Below are 6822 nucleotides of genomic sequence, written 5' to 3'. Positions count from 1 at the left end.
AACAGCAACAATGAATTAATTTTTTTTTTTAATATTTCAGTTTTCAGTCATCTCGGATTAGACCAATTGTTATTTCAGAGTGAAAACGTGCAATGTCTACCACTGACAATCAGCCATGGATGATGAATCTTTATTTTTTTAGAAAGTTGAATGTGTTAAGATCGGAAAAACTTTATCAACTTTACAAAGGATGCTCAGAGAATTATGCAATGTCCAACTCTGCCAATATTTATATATTTCTTAAAAAATGAGGCTATTGAGTTAAAAATAGATCTTAACATTGTAATTACATTAGCAAAACCCTAATAAAAATATTTTTAAATAGCAGTTCTGACAGTACTATCTTTATAACCATGGAGAAAGATTTAAAATAAATTTATTTTTTCTTGTTGTCTTAGGAAAATATTTCCTTGAGGCTTTCTGTACAGGGACTAATACACAATTTCTGCATCTTCAAGAGGATACAGAAAAATATTGGACTTCTTTTACATTTTTCAATATAAACTGCTTTATCAATCTGTGAAATACATTTCACTGACAATCATTATGTTTTTTTAAATGATCTTTTAAATCTAAAAAGTATTTAAGATTTGATGAATCATCTGTAATTTATCAGAATTCAGGTGAACTGAATCTTAAAACTGTCCAAGGAGTCTGTAATTAATCCAGAGTGTGAATGATCAAATTCATCAGAACGTGGTCCCATGCCTCTTCCATTTATTTCCTCTTCAACTGATCCTAAGAGCAGCCGATTTTAGCTGCTTTCTTCTTCCAGCACGATGCTTCCCCGACAGCTTATTCATTCCAAATGGCGTGGAACAGTGGAACACAATGCATTTTGATGCTTTCAGACAGGCTTTTTAGAAACAAGATTTAAAAATGCCTTTAGAGCCTGGTTTTGTGCGCGGGGGAACCACATATGGGCTCTCCAGTGTTTCCTTTGCCATCAGGTCTGTTCATTCACTCTTGCTTCAGGCATTAGGGACTCTAATCACTTACCTGCCAATCTATGGATCTGGTGATTCTATTTCCTCAAACACTGGTTCTGAAGTGAGAACTGATATCCCCTGGCTCCTGCTTTCTTAACTGACTCTGAAGAAAAACTCAAAAGTCCATCCACATAGGGAAAGAGACAGAAGGTGGTAGGGGAAATCTAGCTTGATTAGACTGCAGCCATCTTGCATCATAACGATGGTAACTGCCCCCATGAAGCCTGATCCTTTTCTTCTCCACAGTTTCTCAGAACACTACAGAGGATCAAAACTACTGGATGATACATGTATATTTATGACTAGAAACTATCTTGGTTCATGACCACAGAATTGTGTGCTATGTCTTTGATATAAAAGCTACGAACCAGGTACATTCCAGATTATACAAAAGCCTTCTTGGTCCTCCACGATACAAAGTGCCTCCCTCTGCCCCACCTTATGGGATCCACTATGCTGTGGCTTCCTTTGACCATGCTTAGGCCAGTAAATCTCAATGGAGATCAGCCCCTATACTCTTGAATCTGCTTCTTTCTGCACTTTCTCAGCACCTTCTTAGTTATTAGGCTTAGTTATTTTTTACACTGAACGATTACTGCTTTTGGGAACTAGGTGGTGAATAAGCCCAAGGAATAAGAAAACTAGAGGCTGTTATAATGCCTCAACATTTTATGAAAGTTTGCACCATCCTAACTCTTAGATCTACAAGTCTCTCTGAGATAGCAGTTCTATAAGGAGGTGGGTTCCCCTTAGATCGTTTCATCCTCTTAATTCCCAGACTGATCCACTCATTGTACACTTTGAGCTTTCTTAAAAAAGTCAAGGATAGTCAAATTTAAATAACCTGAAACCAAAGTTACCAATTATCTGGACTTCTTATGTACCCTTTCTAGGCTTTGGAGTATATCTTGAAAAAATTCACCCCAAAGCTAAAAGACACCCTCAGGACTTAAGGCTTTGTTTCACTTCAGGTAACATTTTATCATTTGATTGAGTTTCCTTAAATATAATCTTAGTCCAAGTGAGTATTATGATGGTAAAGTCAGAAGCCATGGAAAAGAATTGAAGATGCCGCTGAGATTTTGTTTTTAAAAGACATGGTCAGTCAATGTCAATCAATTTGACTTTTCTTAAAATCTATGAGTAGTTTTAAATGTGGATTTTAGTTTCACTACTTTTACTGCAAACAAGCTCAGTGGAGATTACTTTGAGATAGAAGCGTCTAGTTGGGATGAATAGTAGAAGGGATTGATGTGCCCAGGGCAAAGCAGAGCAGGATGAAGGTTGGCCTTAATACTACTCCCTCTGTGCTTGTAAGACGGGCATTCTCTTCTGACAAACATGACAGGAAACTCTCTACCTGTTACTGATGACTTATCACTACTGCTTATAATTTAGTAGGTGACATGATTTCTTTTTAAGCCACTACAGAAAACATGCATTCACTAGATGAGAAAAACAACAGCAACAACAACAAACAAAACAAAACAAAAAGAAACAAAACCTCACACTACCCAATTCCAATATTATGGCTTCTAACAGGTTTGAACTGACTTTTTAAATAGGTCAAAACAATTTTATACCTCAAACAATTTTCCCTCCTTGTCAGAAGATAAATTTATAGCCAATTTAGAAATAGATCTAATAGAACTTGTTCATAATTCATTTATAAGGACAGCCTGTTTTCTGAAAACTATAAAGGAAAGCTCCCATTTGACTTGCGATATAATATCTATTATACATGTTTTTAAGTGATTGGGACCCTAGGAATCATGGATTTCTTTGGCAGCCATGGAAATTACATCAACCACAGACCTTGTATTTTGTCACCCCTGTGGGTAGCATCCGAAAATCCTTTTCAATATTGTTATGTTTTGATGATTGACTTTTTTTTCTGGTTTTTCGAGACAGGGTTTCTCTGTGTAGCTTTGGAGCCTGTCCTGGAACTCACTTTGTAGCCCAGGCTGGCCTGGAACTCACAGAGATCCGCCTGCCTCTGCCTCCCAAGTGCTGAGATTAAAGGTGTGCACCTCCACCGCTTGACAACTTTAAAAAAAAAAAATACTACCATTTTTATGAAACTCTTGTCTTTCTTTGTTTTTTTTTCCCCCTAACTATTTCTTTGATACACTTAGTCAATTATGCTCAAAGTAATCCAGCAATGGTGGTGAACCTTTATAATTCCAGTACACAAATTCCTAAGGCAGGAGGATTGCAAATTTGAGGTTGGCTTGTGCTTCACAGTGAGAGCATTTAACAACAACAACAACAACAACAACAACAACAACAAAAACCAAACAATCAAATGAACTGAGCCTGAATATAAAGGCATTTCCTATCACTGAGTATGCATTTCTAGGCTTCAAGACTGTCAATGTCCCTACCTTTCCGATTTTATTATCCTCTCTCAGGAAGCACAGAGTAAGCATGAAGCACCAGGAAATGTCTACTGAGTTTTGACAAGCCCATCCTTGCTAATTTGGATGATGCTCCAATTAGGGTCTATGATGTTTAAGAGATAGTCTGCCTTGCTACTCATTTGCCAAATGATTTTATAACACTAATCACTGTCTTACTATCCAAGAAATTGAGCTGTTGCTCAGGAAACTTCCCAAGATCTAATTTCTGGTGTCTCTTCACTGAATCACTTTATTTCTCCAGGTTTGTTGATTAAAATGTTTCTAAGCCAGACCATCAGAAACATATGTTCCATTGTAGTAGAGGTTCTGAGATTTGAATAAAAGTACAACAACAAAACCAACACATAAAAAAATCCAATTCTCCATGTCAGCATTGCTGTGACAGGAACCATAGATGTTCATAACTGTTGTCATATATATATATATATATATATATATGACTAACTATTAATAAAATAATGCCTTCAGGTGAGCTTTATTTTGATTTTTGTTTTGTTTTTTGAGACAGGCTGTCTCGGTGTAACTCTAGCTGTCTTGGAACTTGCACCATAGAGCAGTCTGGACTCGAACTCAGAGATCTATCAGATGAATTTTAAAAGATATATCTTCTGTGAGAATCAATTTACTCTCCTAAGGATCTAGAAATAAAGAATTGGAATTAAGTCTCCGCAATGAAAGCTTCAAAGGAAAACAGCTCTGGAAAACATAATAAAAAGATTCCTATCAGCCTAAAACTCTCCAAAGACTAGAGTAGAAATCTCTGCTGAGAGGACATGATGATAATGTATGTATTTGTAAAATATTCCCTCAGATACAGAGAAAATGAAATTGTGAATGTTACTTTAAATAAAGAGACAAAAATAATTTTACCTCCAGACTATCAGGCAGTGGGTAACTGCCAAAATACCCACATTTAAAATGATTGACCCACTAACAGAAACTTTGTAATGATAGTATTGAAAATAAAGGGAAATAAAAAATAGTACTGACAGTTAACAAATGGTACCTCAATAGAAGAAAACGACATGCAGAGTGGGAATCTTCAATGATGAATTTGAAAGAACAGGTAACACAAATTGAAGGTTAAACACTTCAAACAAGAAGGAGAAAGCACTGGACAAACATGAGTGACTTTGGATTTTATAATAAAGAGATGGTCATTGATCTGAAAAGAGAAAATAAGAAAATCCAGGAGCTCAACATTATAGAGTTCTGAAGAACAGAAAAGAGATTAAATGTGAATGGCAAATAAGCCATATGCAATTTGGGTCCAGACTTTGATTGCAACTTTCTTTAAAATTAGTTTATTGATGATGCAAATGTTTGAAAGTGAGTGCAGAATTTTGTTGATAATATCTTTAAACTGCTAGATGTTGAGAGGAGTGTAACTTCTATAGCAGCAATCCATATCTCAGTGATGCACACCTATTCATGGGAATGAAACTGTGTTACACTGCATGCATACCATTTGCTTTACTGTTTGTAGCTGCTAATGGGTTGCAATGATAGTATTGAGTAGCTATGTGGGAGTTCAGAGGTCCATAAACATCTATCATTTACTGTCTGCATCTTTAAGAAAATGTTTGTCAAATCATGAAAGGAAGTCTCAAGAATTGCAAATGGTAAGATTTTAATAATAGGCTAAGAAACCAAAAAAGAACCAGACTTCAGAACCACATATTCCTAAGTCTGAAAGACCTTAAAGTTTGAGATTTCAAATTTGTGCAGCCTTGAAACCCCAGGAATGAAAAATGTCTATTTTTAATAATAAAATATTTTTAAAGAGTAAATTTGGATGTATAGCAAATTGAACAAGTGTTTTAAATTCCCATATACCACTGTCATACACCTTGACTACCAACACCTCCTACCAGAGTGGTACATCTGTTACCACTGATGAACAGATACTGACTGACACATGATTTCCACCCCAAGTCCATCATTTGCATTAGGATTCACTCTTGGTGTATATTTTATAGGTTTAGGAAAATGATATGTTATTTTATTCTTTTGTCATAAGGTGATTTCAGTTCCCTAAATGTCTTTGGTTCCTTCCTGTTCATTTGTTATCCAGTAGTCCCTGGATAAAATACATAAGCAAACACAGAGGGGTAAGGGATCACAGAATAGTTGTAATAAATGGATTGCTTAGTGCTATCAGTTCCTGGGGCTGTATTTGTCCATTTGGGCCACTGCAGCAAAATGTCATAAACTGAGTAGTTTATAAACAGCAGAACGCTATTTTTATGTTTTTTTCTTTCTTTCTTACAGTGTATGAGGTTGAGGAATTTAATTTCATTGAATTAGCAAAATCTATGTCTTGTGAGAGTCTTATCCTGGGTAATGTTCAGTGTCTCTGGCTGTGTTCTGACATAGTGGAGGGGCAAGCATACTCTTATGTGCTTTTTTTTTTAGAGGACATAAATCCCATTTATGAGGTCTCTTCTTTCAGGAGCTAATGAGTTACAAAATGCCTCACCTCTTCATTGTTCAGTTTAGAATTTCAGTACAGTTATTTTGCAGGGAGACAGATATTCAGAGCATATAATCAGATTTATTTCTGTCTTTGAAGTTTATAATTATTTTATCAAAAAAGCAGAAAAAAAATGGAGAGACATTCTAAGAGGTGTTGAATATCAGGTTACTCTACCCTGTGCATCTTCAATTTAGTATCCAGGAATGCTAAAGAACTGGGGCTTTAGAATTAGATGGAATATAAATTGCATAGTATCTATTCAGGTTCTTCTCTGTAACCAAACATCCATTACTCCCTGAATGTTTTTAAATGACTCATTAGCCTTGTGGAGCCTCAGATGGTTCAACTGTATAAAATACTGGGTACTATCTACATCAGCAGGGTATTGAGGGGTGTAAATGCCAGTATAAATTTGAAGTGCTTAAGAAAAGGGACTGATTCACAGTAAGTACTTGGTGCGTATTACTTTTAACTCACATTAAAATGATACTATTGTATCATTAATATTTATTAGCACTAAATATATTGATGCTCTACTTGTCAGTAAATGGATGGACAGTGGCAAACTCTTATCTATTAAGTTGTGCTCTGGAATGAGGCCACAATGGCAGCTAAAAAGATCGACTTGACCCATGTGATGAAAAAAGGTTTCTGGAATTAAAAACAGCTTTCTAGTTCATTTTGGAACACTCCTTTTGAAATTTCTCCTTTTCTGGGTGTTTCATCTTGACCCTCAGGATTTTTCACACTTGGTGATTGGCTTATAGTGTGTACTTTTTCACCACAACCCTCCTCTCAGAACAACGTTGTTTCCTTCTTGGATTGCTCTGTGTTTCCTCCAGGACTCTTTCCCAGAAGCCATTGCGTTATATTTTGGGTTCCCTGAGGCTTTTGCCATAACCCACTTCCAGATTGCTATCTTGTGAAATTAAATTCT

At 35.9% G+C, this 6822-nt stretch overlaps 1 long non-coding RNA gene across 1 annotated transcript; it reads right to left on the bottom strand.

Moving 5' to 3' along the window:
- Nucleotides 1-359: 359 nt before the first annotated feature.
- Nucleotides 360-1185, bottom strand: LOC131916314 (uncharacterized). The gene is made up of 2 exons (XR_009380532.1): nt 1000-1185; nt 360-856 (listed from the first exon to the last, which is right to left on the bottom strand). It is a non-coding gene; the product is annotated as an uncharacterized LOC131916314 (long non-coding RNA).
- Nucleotides 1186-6822: the final 5637 nt, after the last annotated feature.

This window comes from Peromyscus eremicus, chromosome 8a (genome assembly GCF_949786415.1).
Source record: "Peromyscus eremicus chromosome 8a, PerEre_H2_v1, whole genome shotgun sequence".
Lineage (NCBI taxonomy): Eukaryota > Metazoa > Chordata > Mammalia > Rodentia > Cricetidae > Peromyscus > Peromyscus eremicus.
This window is presented reverse-complemented; position numbering and strand designations above follow the sequence as displayed.